The 18169-nt window shown below is 43.0% G+C and overlaps 1 protein-coding gene and 1 non-coding gene across 2 annotated transcripts in view; one reads left to right on the forward strand and one right to left on the reverse strand.

The window, feature by feature from the left end:
* The window catches only part of NRXN3 (neurexin 3), a 1784727-nt gene that overhangs the window by 1275256 nt on the left and 491302 nt on the right, over positions 1–18169 (forward strand).
* LOC114816715 lies at positions 13854–13981 on the reverse strand. Its single transcript, XR_003764524.1, has one exon. It is a non-coding gene; the product is annotated as a U6atac minor spliceosomal RNA (small nuclear RNA).

Raw genomic sequence — 18169 nt, forward strand, 5'->3', positions numbered from 1 at the left:
TGTTTAAGAAGGGGAGTGACATGCCCAGATCGTTTCTGCAGGAAGATGAGCTGGGCAGTGGAGTGAAGAATAGACTGGAGCGGGGCGAGAGAGGAGGAAGGGAGGTCAGAGAGAAGGCTGACACAGTAGTCTAGCCGGGATATAACGAGAGCCCGTAATAGTAAGGTAGCCGTTTGGGGGGAGGGAGTGTGAGAGATGAGGCAGGTGAGAAGGTTATGGTCAGAGAGAGGGATTTCAGAGTTGGTGAGGGAGGAGATAGTGCAGCGGTAGGAGATGACGAGATCGAGGGTGTGACCGAGTCGGTGAGTGGGCGCGGTATGGTGGAGGAGGAGGTCGGCAGAGTCGAGGAGGGATAGCAGGCGGGCGGCAGAGGAGTCGTCGGGTACATCCGTATGGATGTTGAAGTCTCCAAGGATCAGAGTGGGCAGAGAGAAGGAGAGAAGGAAGGTGAGAAAGGGGTCAAGGTGGTTGAAGAAGTCGGAGGTGGGACCGGGAGGGCGGTAGATGACGGCAACAAGTAACTGGAGTGGGTGGTAGAGGCGAATGATATGGGCTTCGAAGGAGGGGAAGGAGAGGGAGGGGGGAGGAGGGATAGTGCGGAAGCGGCAACGGGGCGAGAGGAGGAAGGTGACGCCTCCTCCCTTACCGGTGAGTCTGGGGGAGTGGGAGAAGGAGAGGCCTCCGCTGGAGAGAGCGGCGGCGGAGACTGACCATGGTTACTGGACAGCAGAAGAATGTTCAAAGCCTTGCTGGTTCTGGATGCATTTTTGCTGACCTTGCTCCTCAAGGTAAATGGCTAGAAAGTTGTGGATGAAGAAAAATGCTTAAGTCCACCTCTACAGTGTGACCTGGTTGTCCAACTGGGAAGTGTTGGGATGGGGATAATGTAGGACAGATTTCTGATAAATAAATAAGATCTCTGTTTGGTTTAAGTATACAAATCACAGTGTTTCCTAATGTAGAAGTCAACCTCACACGGGTCCCAAATACCTCTTCTACCCCTTTTTTCTTTTTTTTCTTTCCTCTTGTGACCTTAGGGGATAAAAGAAAAAGGGGAAAATAAACCTCTACTAGTACTGTTTTTCATTAGGACATTAGCACCCAGTGAACCATGCTAAGAGGATAGAGTGAGATCTTTGGATTAGACTGATTTCTAGATGCTTTTTAAAGGGTTTTCAATTTTGTTTCTGATGCCACTGCAGACTTGGTCAGAAATGTAAAAAGGTGGTGAGAAAAAGCAGAGGATTTAAGAGTGTCCAGCTAATGCAAAAGTGCACAAATAAAGTGTTTGGCTTTTGAAGTCTGCTGACAATTCACATTTTCTCCCCTTAGTCCAAACTTGTTTATCTGCTGAAGTCATCAAAAGCCGAGGATTGTTTTGCTTTTCTCTTAACCTCTATCTGTTGGCACAACACAGGGGTGATTTTTCTGAAAAATTATAAGTAGACTTTCCCTCTCAGAATAGTATCAAGCAAGTGATTTCCTATTCTGTAGCTCTAATCAATAAATCAGTCATATTTATTGAGCACTGTACTAAGTGCTTGGGCAAGTGCAATAAAAGAAATTGGCAGACGTGAGCCATGCTCAAGAGAATCTTACAGTCTAGATGGGGAGACAGACTTTAATATAAATGAATTACTCTTTGAAGAGTCAGGACCATCTTAACTACATGATAACTGGATAGTTAAGATGCCCATTGGTCTCGTTACATAGTGGACAGAGCACGGGCCTGGGAGTCAAAAGGTCATGGGTTCTAATCCTGATGCCACCACTTGTCTGCTGTGTGACCTTGGGCAAGTCACTTCACTTCTCTGTGCCTCAGTTACCTCATCTGTAAAGTGGGGATTGAGACTGTGTCCAACCCAATTGCTTATATCCATCCCAGCGCTTAGTATAATAATAATAATGTTGGTATTTGTTAAGCGCTTACTATGTGCAGAGCACTGTTCTAAGCGCTGGGGTAAACACAGGGGAATCAGGTTGTCCCACGTGGGGCTCACAGTCTTAATCCCCATTTTACAGATGAGGGAACTGAGGCCCAGAGAAGTGAAGTGACTTGCCCACAGTCACACAGCTGACAAGTGGCAGAGCTGGGATTCGAACTCATGAGCCCTGACTCCAAAGCCCGTGCTCTTTCCACCGCGCCACACTGCTTCTAGTGCCTGGTGCATAGTAAGCACTTAACAAACACCATAATTATTATTATCATTATTATGTGGAAATTAATCTATAATAAAGTAAGTTATTATCATCATTATCCATTTCTGTCGTGGAAATTAGACATCACTAATACCTTCAGTGATCCACGTGTCTATTGCAAGGAGAAAAAGGGAAAAGGGTCAGAAAGAGAAAAGGTTCCTCTGCCTTCCTCTAGAACATACTGCTGTACCCTCAGAACTCTGCATGAAGGAAGTGAGATTCAAATGATGGCCTTAAAAATATAATTTACAGTGCAAAGGAACGTGGTCTAGTGGAAAGAGCACAGGTCAGAGAGTCAGAAGACCTGAGTTCTAATCCCAGCTCCACCAATTGTCGGCTCTGGGACTTTGGGCAAGTCAATTAACTTCTGTGCCTCAGTTATCTCATCTGTAAAATGGGAATTTAGACAGTCACACGTGGGACCAGGACTGTGTCCAATCTAATTAACTTAAAAATACCCCAGTGCTCAGTACAGTGCCTAGTTCATAGGAAGTATTTAACAAATGCCATTAAAAAATAAGTAAAACAAGTCTCATGCTGAGTCATGGAAAGTACATCCAAATGTTCAAATTTTGGTTTTCATGCTTAAGAGGCATGATGAACCAACATAGATTCATAAATCTAGTTCAAGAGTAAGGTTTAGTGCATGTTTTTTTCTTATATCCTCATACAGTCCTCTTCTGATTATTCAGTTGAGCTCCATGGGATGTGTATGAATATATTAGAATCTTCCTATATTCTGGGCATCCCACTGACTTTAAGATTCAGTTGACACATTTCTTTTTTAATTATTTCACCCAGATGATCTCAGAGTTATTAAATTGCTTATGTAACTATGGACTGGTATTTATTGAGCACTTAGTCCATGGTATTTATTGAGCACTTACTATGTGTAGATCAGTGTATCAAGCACCTGTGAAAGCACATGACAGAATTGGCAGACACATTTTACAGACACATTCCCTGCCCACAATGAGTTTACAAATCAAGAAAGAGCTGTCATCCTGTTAGAAATTCAATGCCCTGACCAAGTAGTGAAACTTTCGAACTGGCTGCCATTCTCACAAACTGCATACAGGTGGAATAGAAATTTTGCATCTTTTCCCGATAAGACAAACTACCTGGTATTCCCAAATAGAACTAGATCTGGACCAGAAAGGAGTGTTTAGAAGAAAAAAATGATTGATGTCAGTTGCTGAAGGATTACACTGTGAAGTGATCATCACAATAAATTACTAAAGTTAAATAAACCTTTGCTGTGTCACCCTTTGGGGGATACCCCCAAGCCATCCATTCTAAAGAGACACACAGAAAGAAAGCTGTAGTGATGCCAATGGATTCAGTATTTGAAACAGAGATGCCTGAACCTGTGGCTGAAAAATAAAGCAGTAAACAAGAATCAAGAATATGCTTAGCTCATGCACCAAAATTTCCTTTGAGTTTTCATTGGCAGAATGAAGACCATGAGCTATGACCTGAAAATGCTGAAATGAAAACACCTAAAGGCACTTATGACCATGAAATTGGCAGTGATAAACAGTACCAGAAAATCATTCAAGGATACCTTTCCATCATTTCTTCAGTTCATTTGGTGGACACCTAAGGGTGGACTGCCATTGACTTGTATGTTTTTCCCCCAAATCTGTGTGCTGCATAGACATACCCTTGATTTATGGGCCTGTTCTGTGCATTTTTCTAGCTAGTCCTTGACTTTTTTTTTCCTTAAATCCTTCACTTTCTTAGGTAACTTGCTTTGGAAAGCATTCTAATAATTCTGCTTCTGCTCCTGCTACAAAGTTGTGCGATAGGTGGATAGGAGGCAAATGCTCCTCTCCTTTCTGTACAGCACAAGGATATTTTGGTTTTATACTGTGTGTTCATAACACATCTTTATACTGTAGAGAACATTGCAGTGGTTGGGGTTCTGCCCAGGTTAGTGTCTTAAATGTCATGCTACTAGTAATTATTCCATCTGCTTTACTTTCTTCAACCTAGTCTTTGTTCTGGCTTCTTCTCAGACAGGCTTCTTCTCCATTTAGTCTCATTCAAACAGAGGTTAAGGAAAGGGCAGAGAGGGAAGAAGCATGACCTAGTAGGAAGTGAACGGGACTGGATGCCAGGAGACCTGAGTTCTAATTCCAGCTTTGCCACTTGCCTTGACCAAATCTTCCAACTTCTCTGTGCCTCAATTTCCTTCTCTGTATAATGGCGATGAAGTACTTGTTTTCCCTCTCCCTTAGACTGTGAGCCCCTTGTGGAACAGGGGCCAAGGCTAATCTAATTATCTGGTGTCTGCCCCAGTTTTTGGCAAATCATAAGTGCTTAACAAATATCATAATCAATTGGCTGGCTCTTCCCCTCCTTGACTCTCAAGAGTTCTACTGATATGCTTAATGAAAATGAAGAGTTCTGTTGATTCAAAATTATCATGGTAGCAGGACCCATGGAACCTATCCTCTAAGGACCTGAGAGTTTGTTCTGTCCGCTAGATTCCTGTAAGTTGAGTAGACAACAGGTGGTGCTATTCCCACTTATATTATATTCATTTCACAGAGAAAACTGAAGTCCAGAAAGTTGGCCTTGACCAAACCACACAACTAGTTTGGAACAGAGTTGTCTTAGACCCAAGACTCTGTCCAACAATATTGCATCGTGACATGCTCACCTTCCATTCTCTCATTCTTCCTTTTGTTGGCCATCTTGACTAACTGTGTTCTGTTCTCTCCCGTGTTCTCATTACTGAAAAATTCACAGTCCTCCTTATCTTCCTTATTTGCACAGCATTCCTGCTCTTTGTTCTTCCTATACCAAGTTAGAAAAAAATCCCTCCAAGAGGGATTTAAGTTTCACCTCATCATTTGTTGGGGAGGGAACACTAGTTGGGGTCACGTAACATAGCAATAGGAAACCCTCAGGCGTGTGGATTCTGCAGGCACTTCTGTGCTGTAGACTCTTGAATATAGAGTAGGATCATGGCCTGAGCAGTGGTTTAATTCCCAGTTGGTGAAATATTAACAAGCTAAGACTTCGTGTGGCAATAGAAAATGTTTGAGTCAGAGAGAGGAAGCAAAGCATTCACAGTATTTTCCAATTCCAGGCTTTGGAGATTGGTGTAGCAAAATTGGTCAGTTGTGACAATCCATTTAAAACATGTGTGGCAAACTTTGGATTTTCTGACAACCTCTGACTTGGGCAGATTCAATCTGCTGTGTGACCTTGGGCAATTCACTTAACTTCTCTGACCCTCAGTTACTTCATCTGTAAAATGGGGATTAAGACTGTGAGCCCCATGTGGGACAGGGACTATATCCAACCTGACTACCTTGTATAAACTCTAGTGCTTGGAACAGTGTTTACACATAGTGAAGGTTAATGTTGAAAGTGGTGCTCTAGAACTGATAAATCTTTACTGCGAGTGATACAGCATTGAGGAGGACTGGTCATGCCAAGCTTTGCCCCTCACAAAAATGCCACTTAAGAACAGGAATGTCATGGGGAAGACTAGGCACCTCTCAGCTTGTCACCCTGTCATTCCCCAACCTTCACCCATGGTGGCAAAGACATGAGTAATCCCAAATTTGGATATTCTTTACCTGTAACAGCCAGAAGTCACAGTGGGAAACCAACCTGAATAATGGAGTTTATTTCTCACCTTCTCCTATAATTAGAGTTGGTAAGAGCTTGGAGAATCATGCCTGATTCTGGTCATTAGATTTGGTCATTCAACAGAGCCTACAGTTTTAAGAAGAAAGTTACCATTTTAGGGGCAACTTTTGGAAAGGTAAAGGTGTCCTTGGGAATACAGAGTGAAGGGTGGTTTCAGACTAAAAGAGTCATCAGAGTGAATGAACTGAATGATGCATGCATCTAAATGTAAGATCAAAAGGTCATGGATGTATTTTATGGAGGTTCTCCACCTTTACCCAAGCATGTTGCTTGTACCTAATTTGGTGACCTCCCTTTCCATCCACAGTTTACATAAACCGAGTATTTAATGAGGTAATTCATTAAAAGCATGCATCATTCCTGAACTTTGGATTTTTAGAAATCTTCACTTGGCTGGGGTCTTCGTGATATGACTGGCTCCTGTGCCGAACCACCGGCGTTAGATTATGACTGTATAAAGATTTGTCAGGTATTCAGGGCCAATTCATCAGTTTCTGGCTTATCCAGCCCTCTAACTTTTCTGCCTCCTTTCTGAGACATCTTTCTGATTACCTGGGAGTTGGGAGAGAAGAAACAAAGTGCAATCAACGGATCGTATTTATCGAGCACTTACTGTGTGCAGATCATCTTACTAAGCACTGGGGAGAGTACAATAATACAGAGTTGGGAGGAATGTTCTCTGCCCACAGTAAGCTTACAATCGAGAGGGGGATACTGACTTTAATATAAATAAATTCCAGATATAAGCACTTAGAACAGTGCTCTGCACACAAGTGCTCAATAAATACGATTGAATGAAGAGCTGTGGGGCTGAAGAAGGGTGCAAATCGAAGTGCAGGTGATAAAGGAAGTGGGAGAGGAGCAAATGAAGGTTTAGGGAAGGCCTCTTGGAGGAGACATACTATTAAATAAGGCTTTGGAGGTGAGGAGAGTGATTGTTGGATATGATGAGGGAGGGTGTTCCAGGCTGGAGTCAGGACATGGGAGGAGTGGTTGGCAACACTTAAAACAGTGTTCGGCACATAGGAAGCACTTGACAAATATCACAATTATAATTAGTAGTAGTACTATTTTTGGCTTGGGTAGGGAGTTTCTATTTGCAGAGGTGAATAGACAGCCATTGGGGGTTCTCGAGGAATAGGGAAGCGTGGACTAGATAGTTTGTAGAAAAATGTAAGGTAGTTGATTTAACTCCTTCTTTGAAATGCAGTTCTGCTGAAATATTTGGGGAGGGGAAAATGAAACTATTGGCAAAAAATAAGAGCTGGATAAAACTTTAACCCCAATTAACTGTGGTATTTAAGCACTTACTATTTTCCAGGCACTGTTCTAAGCGCTGGGGTGGATACAAGCAAATTGGATTGGACAAAAGGCCTGACCCACATAGGGCTCAGTCTTAATCCCCATTTTATAGATAAGTGAAATGAGGCATAGAGAAGTGAAGTGACTTGCCCAAGGTCACACAGCAGACAAGTGGTGGAGCTGGAATTAGAGCCCATGACCTTCTGACTCCCAAGCTTGTGTTTTATGTACTGTGCCATGATGCTTCTCAAATACCATGGATTATAGAAAGGGGATAGGGCTGAGGTTTCCTGTAATAAAATTGCATTGCTTCCCTTTTTGTGAAAGCACAATGTATATTGACATGTCTTCTGGAGTTGTCTTGTATGTTTTGAATAGTTGCATTCAGGCATGTACTATGTAAAGCACTTCAGAATGTTTGGTGAACAGTTATCAAGTTGAATAATGTATAATGAGGAGGTAAGTCATGAAGATATATAGGCTAGGTAAAGAAAACCTGTTATAATATTTGAAGTCATAGAAATCTGAATGTCAGACAGGAGTAATTAGAGGCTGTTGGATAGAGGCCAATAAAATGGCTTTCCTGACAAACTGTGGCAAGATACACCATATTGGCAGTGAGGTCACAGGTGTGAAAAAGTCTGAAAGGAAGTTTGAATAAAGTCTAGGTAGAATTTTGGTGAAGGAAATCCTTCAGAGAAGGGCCACTCAGATAAGTCAAAGCAATGGTATTTAATGAGCACTTAAAGGATGCAGAGCACCGTACTAACTGCTTGAGAGTGTAGTTGGTAAGGGTGGGAGTAGGATTGCTAGCTGGGATGTAGTGAGAGAGAATCAAGGAGCAAGTCACTTCTTTGGGCCTCAGTCTCCTCATGATAACAAGAAATTGACAAAGTCACGAATTTCATCAATCAGAATTTATTGAGCACTTACTATGTGCAGAGTACTGCATTAAGCCCTTGGGGAAGTATAATTCAATAGAGTTGGTAGATATTTTCTCTGTTCACCAGGAGTTTGTCTAGAGGGGAGAGACAGACACTAAAGTGAATCACAAATATGGCCATAAATGCTGAGGGTGGGATGAATATCAAACATTTAAAGGGAACAACTAATTTGCAAAAGCCAGAGTTGGCAATCATGGTTTGGCAAGAGAATGGATAATCAGAATAATCTCCAGACTGGAGGAAAAAAAGGTCACTTTAATTCTCTTCTCTACTTGCAGGATCCCCTCCTCCTCCCCCCCCACCCCCATCTAACTCCATCTTTTCTGCATACTCTCCAAAAAAAATTTAAAAGTGGAAGAGCATAATTTAATTATTTGTAAATTCTCTTCTCTGCCTGTCTGCCCCCAGCTTCCCTGTTTCTTCACCTCCATCCTGCCACCGATGTCACCAAGACAAGGTGGAAGTTCCAACCAGGTCCAAGTAATAACTTGAAAATGGGAAAAGAACATAATTTAAGCATTTGTAATGTCTCTTGTCTGCCTGCCCACCCTACCTTCCCGTTTCTCCACTTCCATCTTGCCACCGGAATGAAACTCTCCTTCCAGGGTCCTGGCCTACCTCACAAACACCTTAACCTCCATCTTGTCCCTCCTTGGCTCCAGGAGTGCTATGAAAGAGAGAGTCAAAGATGTTCCTCTGCCCGGGACCAGAGATGCATCTGAATTGCTCCATCTGCAGGCCTAGTTTCTGAGTAGAAACTTGAACATGAGAGAAGAGCATAATTGAAGTATTTGTCAAATCTCTTCTCTTCCTGCCTGCTTCCACCTGTTTCTCCACCTCTAACTTGCCACTGGAGTGTGTGAGACTGTAAATTCTTCATCCTGCCTACAGAGTCCTGGCCCCTCTCAAAACACTCCAGTGTTCCCAGGCCTCAGATACATCTGGATCACCTGTGAGTGTGGTGGGAGGGGAACAGATATGGAGGTGGACATTAGGGTAATGTCACTTTACATCATATGACTGGAGGAGAGGGAGGTGTTTCTATATTGAACTGAAATTCCACCTCTTCGCTTTGAGATTGGTAGAATTGATAGCTGACCACAGCTTGTTATGCAAATAATACTGTTGTCATAGCACTGTTTGTGTGAGTTCACCCTTTAAGTTATGAACTCGTTGAGGTCAGGGAGCCCTTAAATCTTTTGTGTCCATCATAATAATAGTAATAAAACTTATGGTATTTGTCAGTACTTACCTTGTGACAAGCACAATATATAAACTCTTGGAAAGAAATAAGAATCAGATCAGACACAGTTCCTGACCCCCATGGGGCTCAGAGTTTAAATGGGAGAGAGAACAGGTATTTAGTACCCATTTTATAGATAAGGAGGCACAGAGACGTTGTGAATCATCCAAGGTCTCACAGCAAAGAAGTGGTGGAATCAGGATTGAAACCCAAGTCTTCTGATTCCCAGGCCCTTGCTCTTTCCTCTAGGCTGCTCTGTTCCTCTATCGTATGTTCCTGAGATCCCAGTTCCTTCTCAGGCTCTCACCTGGGGAGTTTCCAGTACTTTACCAGTCCTGGCTACAGGAGGGAAAGTCAAGCAGAGGCATACCTATTCCATTCCACTTGGGCAGTGGCTGGTGAGTGGAAGGCAATCCGTCCAGTGCTTAGAATAGTGCTCAGTGCTTAGAACAGTGCTTTGCACATAGTAAGCGATTAACAAATGCCATCATTATTATTATTACAAGTCAAAACCTGTGCTGGGCAGCAGTGGCACAGGAGAGAGTTGAAGGCAGAGACTCAGCTTTATTCCATGGAAAGAGACATGGAAAACCACTTCTGTATTTTTATCAAGAAAATTCTATGGATACCCTACCAGAACAATTGCAGATGGAGGTGGGGCAGTCTGGGAGAGTTGTGTCCATGGTGTCGCTATGGGTTGGAGATGATTTGACAGCATAAGACAAGATGGTAGTACAGTGCTAGGTGCACAGTCAGCACTCATCTGTAAAATGGGGATTGTCTGTGAGCCCCAGTGAGACATGATCTGTGTCCAACCTGATTAACTTGTATCCACCCCAGTGCTGAGTACAGTGCTTGACACATAGTAAGCACTTAAATAGAGAAGCAGCGTGGCTCAGTGGAAAGAGCACGGTCTTTGGAGTCAGAGGTCATGGGTTCGAATCCCGGCTACACCACTTGTCAGCTGTGTGACTGTGGGCAAGTCACTGAACTTCTCTGTGCCTCAGTTACCTCATCTGTAAAATGGGGATTAAGACTGTGAGCCCCATGTGGGACAACCTGATTCCCTTGTGTCTACCCCAGCGCTTAGAACAGTGCTCTGCACATAGTAAGTGCTTCAATACCAACATTATTATTATTATTATTATTAAATACCATTAAAATAAAAAACTTGTAAACAAAAAAGGGTACCCCAAAGCCAGGCAGAGTAGCAGGGAGGAAGCAGGGGAAGGGACTTTGATGTTCTCATCCCTGAGGTTTTCTATCTTCATGCCCAATCACCCTTAATGCTATTGTTTAGGTGTGCTTGAAGGGGAGAAATTTATCATTGATTCCTCCTTAGAGATAGGGACCAGGTTCTTAGTCCTGTTGTATTTCTACTAATAATAAAGGTGGCACTTATAAATCACTTACTATGTGCTCTACCCTTTGATAAGTGCTGAAGTAATTAGATTAGACACAATCCCTGTCCCACCTAGGGCTCCCAAGGCTCCTCATTTTACAGATACAGCTGAGGAAATATAAGTTCATGAGAGGTTAAAATGACTTGCCCAAGGTCTTACAGTAAGAAAGTGGAGGCTCTGGGACTAGAACCAGGGTCCCCTTGACTCTGATTCATTTGATCTTTCCACTAGGCGACACTGCTCTTCTAAGAAAAGTGCTCTGCACACTGTTCTCCTCAATTCATCACTTAAATACATGAATGAACCCCCTGAAGACTGGAGGAGTGTTGTCTTACTTTACATTTGGTTTGATAGATACCACAGAAATGAAATACTCTAAGGCACCTTGAGTTTCTTTTCTACTTAGCATAAACTGTCTTTAGTAGGACTGTGAATCTGACAATATTCATCAATACCTAAATTGCCACCAGCAAATCCCAAGGGTCTCTTGACAAGTCAGGTTCTTTGGCTAAATTGTAAATAGGAATCATTATGTACAAAAGTAGAGAGTCAGATTATTCTTAAGGTATTGATCATTACATAAAATCTCTTAAAACCCCTTGCCAGGGAGCCTAGCGGAAAAAAGAAATGCAACTGAAGTATATATATGTATATAATATATATATAATGAGGGCAATATATATTATTGTCCTCATTACACAAAATGGTGTGGAAAACACTCTATCAATTCTAATTATGTGCTAGTGAAAAATGGAAAACTGAATGATAAGAAGTCCCAGAATACTTGGCTGATCTGATTTTTAGATCCTGAACAGTGGATAATTGTAGGAAATGTGGCAAAATGATAAAAATAAACGGAGTGTTTGTTAAAGAAATGAAAACACGGCAGTAAAAGATGCTAGAAAGCTATTTCACTGTCTACATTACTTCTTCATCATTTGATTATTTTACTGTTTCATTTCTATTTACATATCCAGTTGATTCTTTCGCATCTGGATTTTGCACAATTCTTTCAATAATGTACGGTTCAGTGGCTATAATTACAGGATTGTTAAAGTTCACATTTTACTATTCATCTTGTTATCTCTAGTAATGGAAGGTTGGAATAAATGCACATAATTACATGGTTGCTCCTAAATTATTTTTATATTGCTTTTGCTAGGATACACTTGAATAGCAAAATATATTCCCAAAGATTTATTTTATTGTGTGGAGGTTGTTCTAGCAAAATAACTGAACTAAATAAATAAATACAGTCCTACAAATTTACCAGCTGCACACTTTAACATTCCCTGTCCATTCTTTCAGTTAAACTGTTGGAATTCAGTTTTGTTGTGATGTAAAAAAAACTTATCTTGTGTATGTATTAAATGCAGTGTGTTGGTTTGGATTACCCAGGGGGTAATTGACTAAATCCTTCCATTTAGTCAAACGTATTTATAGAGGGATTACTCTTGTGATGGTTTCATGAGTTCGGTTCCTCCTTGTTGCTTCATCTGGGTGAGGTTCTTGGGCCAAAGTTCCACCCAGATTTCCCTAGACTATCTCCAGTGAAGCACTACGTAGAGGTCGCCTTGAAGATGTTAGTAACCCACAATAAAACATCTGTTGCAGCAGCTCAGTAAAGGAGAACCTACTCATATCTTATGGGCTGTGAAAACGTATACAAAAGAGATATTCATAAATTGTGTATGCATGTACATCCATACACATGCTCAAGTAGTATTTGTTAAGCACTTACTATGAGTCAGGTACTGTTCTAATCCCTGGAGTCTTCTCTTGATTTACGCTGTCGAGTCATTTAGACTGTGAGCCTGTTGTTGGGGAGGGATTGTCTCTGTTGCCGAATTGTACTTTCCAAGCACTTAGTACAGTGCTCTGCACACATAAAGCACTTAATAAATATGATTGAATGAATGAATCTCTGACCCATTGAGTCATCTCCAACCCACAGCAACTCCATGGACACATCTCTCCCAGAATGCCCCACCTCCATCAGCAATTGTTTTGATAGTGTATCCATAGAGTTTCTTGGTCAAAATATGGAAGTATTTTACCATTGCCTTCTGTGAAGTAAACCTGAGTCTCTGTCCTTGACCATCTCCCATGCTGCTGCTGCCCAGCACAGGTGAATTTTGACTTACAGCAGATTTGCCTTCCACTTGCTAGCCACTGCCTGAGCTAGGAACAAAATGGCCTCTGCTTGACTCTCCCTCCTGTAGCCGAGACTAGTAGAGTATTGGAAACTCAACGTGCAATTCTGAGAGAGGAAGCTCTGGAGTAGATACAAGCTAATTAGTTTCCACACATGCTATGTCCCATATGAGGCTTACAGCCTTAATCCTGATTTTACAGATGAGGTAACTGAGAAACAGGGAAGTTAAATGACTTACCCAAGGTCACACAGCAGACAAGTGCTGGAAACAGGATTGGAATCCAGGTCATCTAACTTCCAGACCTCTGTGTGTGTGTGTGTTGATAGACAGACCACCTGAAACTTGTTTCTCTTGTAAACCAGTTTGCAAGTATACGAAATGGTGTTGATTTAAGGAATCTTGAAGACTTTTCTGATTCTCAATACCTCTCTGCTACTCAATATATATCTGACCATTCCCTAGAGTTCTAGGAGGAAGAGAAACAAGATCCTCATGTGTGGACATTTTCAGGCATTTAATACTTTCATAGAAACTTTCACATAAGGAACTCAGGAGTCTTTGAAACACACATTTACCATCCCAGCAGCTTTTGGAAGGATGTGGAATTTTTAATGTTTGTTTTTGATGTATTATTATTGGCCTTATATCGCTTATCAGATAGAAAAAAGGACACAGGTTGGGTTTTCTAAGACAGCAAAGGAACTCATTTAGAGACTAAATAATAATTGTGGATTCTGTTAAGTGCTTACTATGTGCCAAGCATAGTAGTAAGCACTGAGGCAAATATAAGATAATCACCTGGTGGTCAGACACGGTTCCTGTCCCTTACGGGTCTCATAGTCTAGAAGCACTTACATAAATATCTGTAACTTATTTATATTAATAATAATGATAGTATTTGTAAAGTGCTTACTATGTGCCGAGCACTGTTCTAAGCACTGAAAAAACTTGGTTAGGTGCCACAAAGTAGGTGGCAATGCTGTAACCATATGTGTGTTGTAACGGTCATTAGGACCTCTTTCATCCTTCTCAAGGGGAGTGCTAACTTTCTCTCCTTTCAAACAACGCATGTCTGCCTCCATCTCTAGACTGTAAGCTCATTGTGGTCAGGGAATGCATCTGTAATATTTTTGTTTGTCCTCTTCCAAGTGCCTAATACAGTGCTCTACACACAGTAACCACTCAATAAATAGGATTAAAGCATAGACTAGTGGATAGAACACGAGCCTAGGAGTCAGAAGGTCATGGGTTTTAATCCTGGCTTCGCCACTCATCTGCCATATGACCCTGGGCAAGTCACTTAACTTCTCTGTGCCTCCATTCCCTATTGTGTAAAATAAGGATTAAGACTGCGAACCCCATGAGGGACAGGAACTGGGTCCAACCCAATTAACTTATAACTACCCCATTCATTCATTCAATAGTATTTATTGAGCACTTACTATGTGCAGAACACTGTACTAAACGCTTGGAATGTACAATTTGGCAACAGATAGAGACAATCCCTGCGCAGTGCTTAGAACAGTGCCTGGCACATAAGAAGTGCTTAGCAAATATCATTATTATCACTATTGATTGATAAATACAAGAATTGGTATTGAACTGAGGTGCAGACAAGTAAAGTCACTTTTCAAAGGTCACACTTCAAATTTATCCTTTCCTGCCTTAACTCTGCCCTCTCCTCCGCCAGGCAAAGCTTCTTCTCCTCCCTCATCGACACCCATGCCCGTCACCCCCGCCGATTGTTCCGGACCTTTAACTCTCTCCTTAGGCCCCCTGTTCCTCCCCCTCCCCCATCTCTCACCCCTAATGATCTGGCCACCTATTTCCTCACGAAAATCAACACGATCAGGTCTGAGCTCCCCAAAGTCACCCCTCCGCCTCTCCCCTACCCCCCAACAACCCCCTCCCCTACTTTCCCATCCTTCCCTGCAGTATCCTCAGAGGAGATCTCCTCCCTCCTCGCAAGTGCCACCCCCCTCCACCTGCGCCTCGGACCCCATTCCCTCTCACCTTCTTAAAACCATCGCCCCTGCCCTCCTCCCTTCCTTAACTTCTATTTTTAACCACTCGATCTCCAAGGGCTCCTTCCCCTCTGCCTTCAAACATGCCCACGTCTCCCCCATCCTAAAAAAACCCGCTCTTGACCCCACTTCCCCCTCCAGTTATCGTCCTATCTCCCTACTACCCTTCCTTTCCAAAATCTTAGAACGAGTCATCTACAATCGATGCCTAGAATTCCTTAACTCCCATTCTCTCCTAGACCCCCTCCAATCTGGCTTCCGTCCCCTCCACTCTACCGAGACTGTTCTCTCTAAGGTCACCCATGACCTCCTTCTTGCCAAATCCAATGGCTCCTACTCCATTCTGATCCTCCTTGACCTCTCTGCTGCCTTTGACACTGTCGACCATCCCCTCCTCCTCCATACCTTATCTCACCTTGGCTTCACGGACTCTGTCCTCTCCTGGTTCTCCTCTTACCTCTCTGGCCGATCATTCTCGGTCTCCTACGCTGGAGCCTCCTCCCCCTCCCATCCTTTAACTGTTGGAGTTCCTCAAGGGTCAGTTCTTGGCCCTCTTCTGTTCTCCATTTACACTCACTCCCTCGGTGAACTCATCCGCTCTCACGGCTTTGACTACCATCTCTACGCAGATGACACGCAGATCTACATCTCCGCCCCTGTCCTCTCCCCCTCCCTTCAGGCTCGCATCTCCTCCTGCCTCTGGGACGTCTCCACCTGGATGTCGGCCCGCCACCTAAAACTCAACATGAGCAAGACTGAGCTCCTCATCTTCCCTCCCAAGCCCGGTCCGCTCCCAGACTTCTCCATCACCGTGGATGGCACGACCATCCTTCCCGTCCCGCAGGCCCGCAATCTCGGTGTCATCCTTGACTCGTCCCTCTCGTTCACCCCACACATCCTATCCGTTACCAAGACCTGCCGGTTTCACCTCTACAATATCGCCAAGATCCGCCCTTTCCTCTCCACCCAAACGGCTACCTTACTATTGCGGGCTCTCGTTATATCCCGGCTAGACTACCGTGTCAGCCTTCTCTCTGACCTCCCTTCCTCCTCTCTTGCCCCGCTCCGGTCTATTCTTCACTCCGCTGCCCGGCTCATCTTCCTGCAGAAACGATCTGGGCATGTCACTCCCCTTCTTAAACAACTCCAGTGGTTGCCTATCGACCTCCGCTCCAAACAAAAACTCCTCACTCTAGGCTTCAAGGCTCTCCATCACCTTGCCCCTTCCTACCTCTCCTCCCTTCTCTCTTTCTACCGCCCACCCCGCACGCTCCGCTCCTCTGCCACCCACCTCCTCGCCGTCCCTCGGTCTCGCCTATCCCGCCGTCGACCCCTGGGTCACGTCCTCCCGCGGTCCTGGAACGCCCTCCCTCCTCACCTCCGCCAAACTGATTCTCTTTCCCTCTTCAAAACCTTACTTAAAAATCACCTCCTCCAAGAGGCGTTCCCAGACTGAGCTCCTCTTCCCCCTCTACTCCCTCTGCCATCCCCCCTTTACCTCTCCGCAGCTAAAGCCTCATTTTCCCCTTTTCCCTCTGCTCCTCCACCTCTCCCTTCCCATCCCCACAGCACTGTACTCGTCCGCTCAACTGTATATATTTTCGTTACCCTATTTATTTTGTTAATGAATTGTACATCGCCTTGATTCTATTTAGTTGCCATTGTTTTTACAAGATGTTCTTCCCCTTGACGCTGTTTTAGTGCCATTGTTCTTGTCTGTCCGTCTCCCCCGATTAGACTGTAAGCCCGTCAAACGGCAGGGACTGTCTCTATCTGTTGCCGACTTGTTCATCCCAAGCGCTTAGTACAGTGCTCTGCACATAGTAAGCGCTCAATAAATACTATTGAATGAATGAATGAATACTGGAAACAGTGGACAGAGCTGGGGTTAAAACCTGGGTCCTTTGATTTGCAGGCCCAGGCTCTCTCCACTGGACTTCCTTTGTCTCCTATTCCTAAGCCTATGCTTTTGGTATTAGATCCCACATAATCATTGTAAGTCTATTGCTCTGAAAAATAATTGCACTTATTTCAGTGCAAAAGCTGGTATTTTTCACAATGCACATGTTGGGCAACAATGGGACAGTATGTGTATTCCACACCAGTGCTGAAGTAATCAATATGTTTTAGCTCTAACTTCTCTTTATAACTACTGAATTATACTTTCAATTTATTAGAAAGATCAGGAAAAAAAGGTGTATAAAAATTAAGGCAAGGTAGCTCTTAGAATGTTCTTGTTTGCCACAAGATGTGAATCCCCAAAGCTACCACTGCCCAATCTTTATCCCTCTGAAAAAAGATTATTCTTTATAATAATGCCCTCCTCCAGTACCTATTACTGAAATGTGGCTGACCGTAAGCACATCTCTTCCTTTGAACAATGAAAAAATGTATGTATTTCTATATAAATGTAAGCAGCCCCAGGATATCTCAAAATCATTAAATAATACATGTTCTATTGGATCTGCTAGTATCAGAACACTTTCTTGAAACAATCTCTAATTTGTAAACAGGTTTATTGCTCACATTACAGGAGTAAAGAGACATCAAATTACTCCTTGATCTTCCAGAATTAAGATGGAAGGTGGCATTAGAAGTTGATAAAATGTGTTACCACAAGACAAAATTTATTCACTCCTTCATGGACTTGCTCATCCTCCCCTTTCCATCTTGCTAATGGAGAATTAAGTTTGACTTCCCCTTTCACAACCAGAGAACTCTGCTTTTGGTCCAGTGGAAAAAGCACAGCCCTGCAAATCAATAGATATTTGTGTTAATACTCTCCTGTAAGGGAAGCGACATGGCCTAATGCAAAGAGCATGGGCCTGAAATTTGGATTCTAATCCCAGCTCTGCCAATTACTTGCTGTGTGACTTTGGGCAAATCATTTAAATTCTCTGCTTATTTGTTTTTATGGTACTTGTTAAATGCTTACTATTTTTCAAACACTGTTCTAAACACTGAGGTAGGTACAAGTTCATTAGGTTGGACATAGTCCCTGTCTGGCAAGAGGGCTCACAGTCTTAAGTAGGAGGGAGAATAGGTATTGAATCCCCATTTTACAGTTGAGGAAACAATGGCAGGGATTGTCTCTATTTGTTGCCAAATTGTACTTTCCAAGCACGTAGTACAGTGCTCTGCACACAGTAAGTGATCACTAAATACGATTGAATGAATGAATATGGTAAAGAGAAATTAATTGACTTGCCCAAAGTCACAGCAACAATTGGCA

This window comes from Ornithorhynchus anatinus, chromosome 1 (genome assembly GCF_004115215.2).
Source record: "Ornithorhynchus anatinus isolate Pmale09 chromosome 1, mOrnAna1.pri.v4, whole genome shotgun sequence".
Taxonomy (NCBI): domain Eukaryota; kingdom Metazoa; phylum Chordata; class Mammalia; order Monotremata; family Ornithorhynchidae; genus Ornithorhynchus; species Ornithorhynchus anatinus.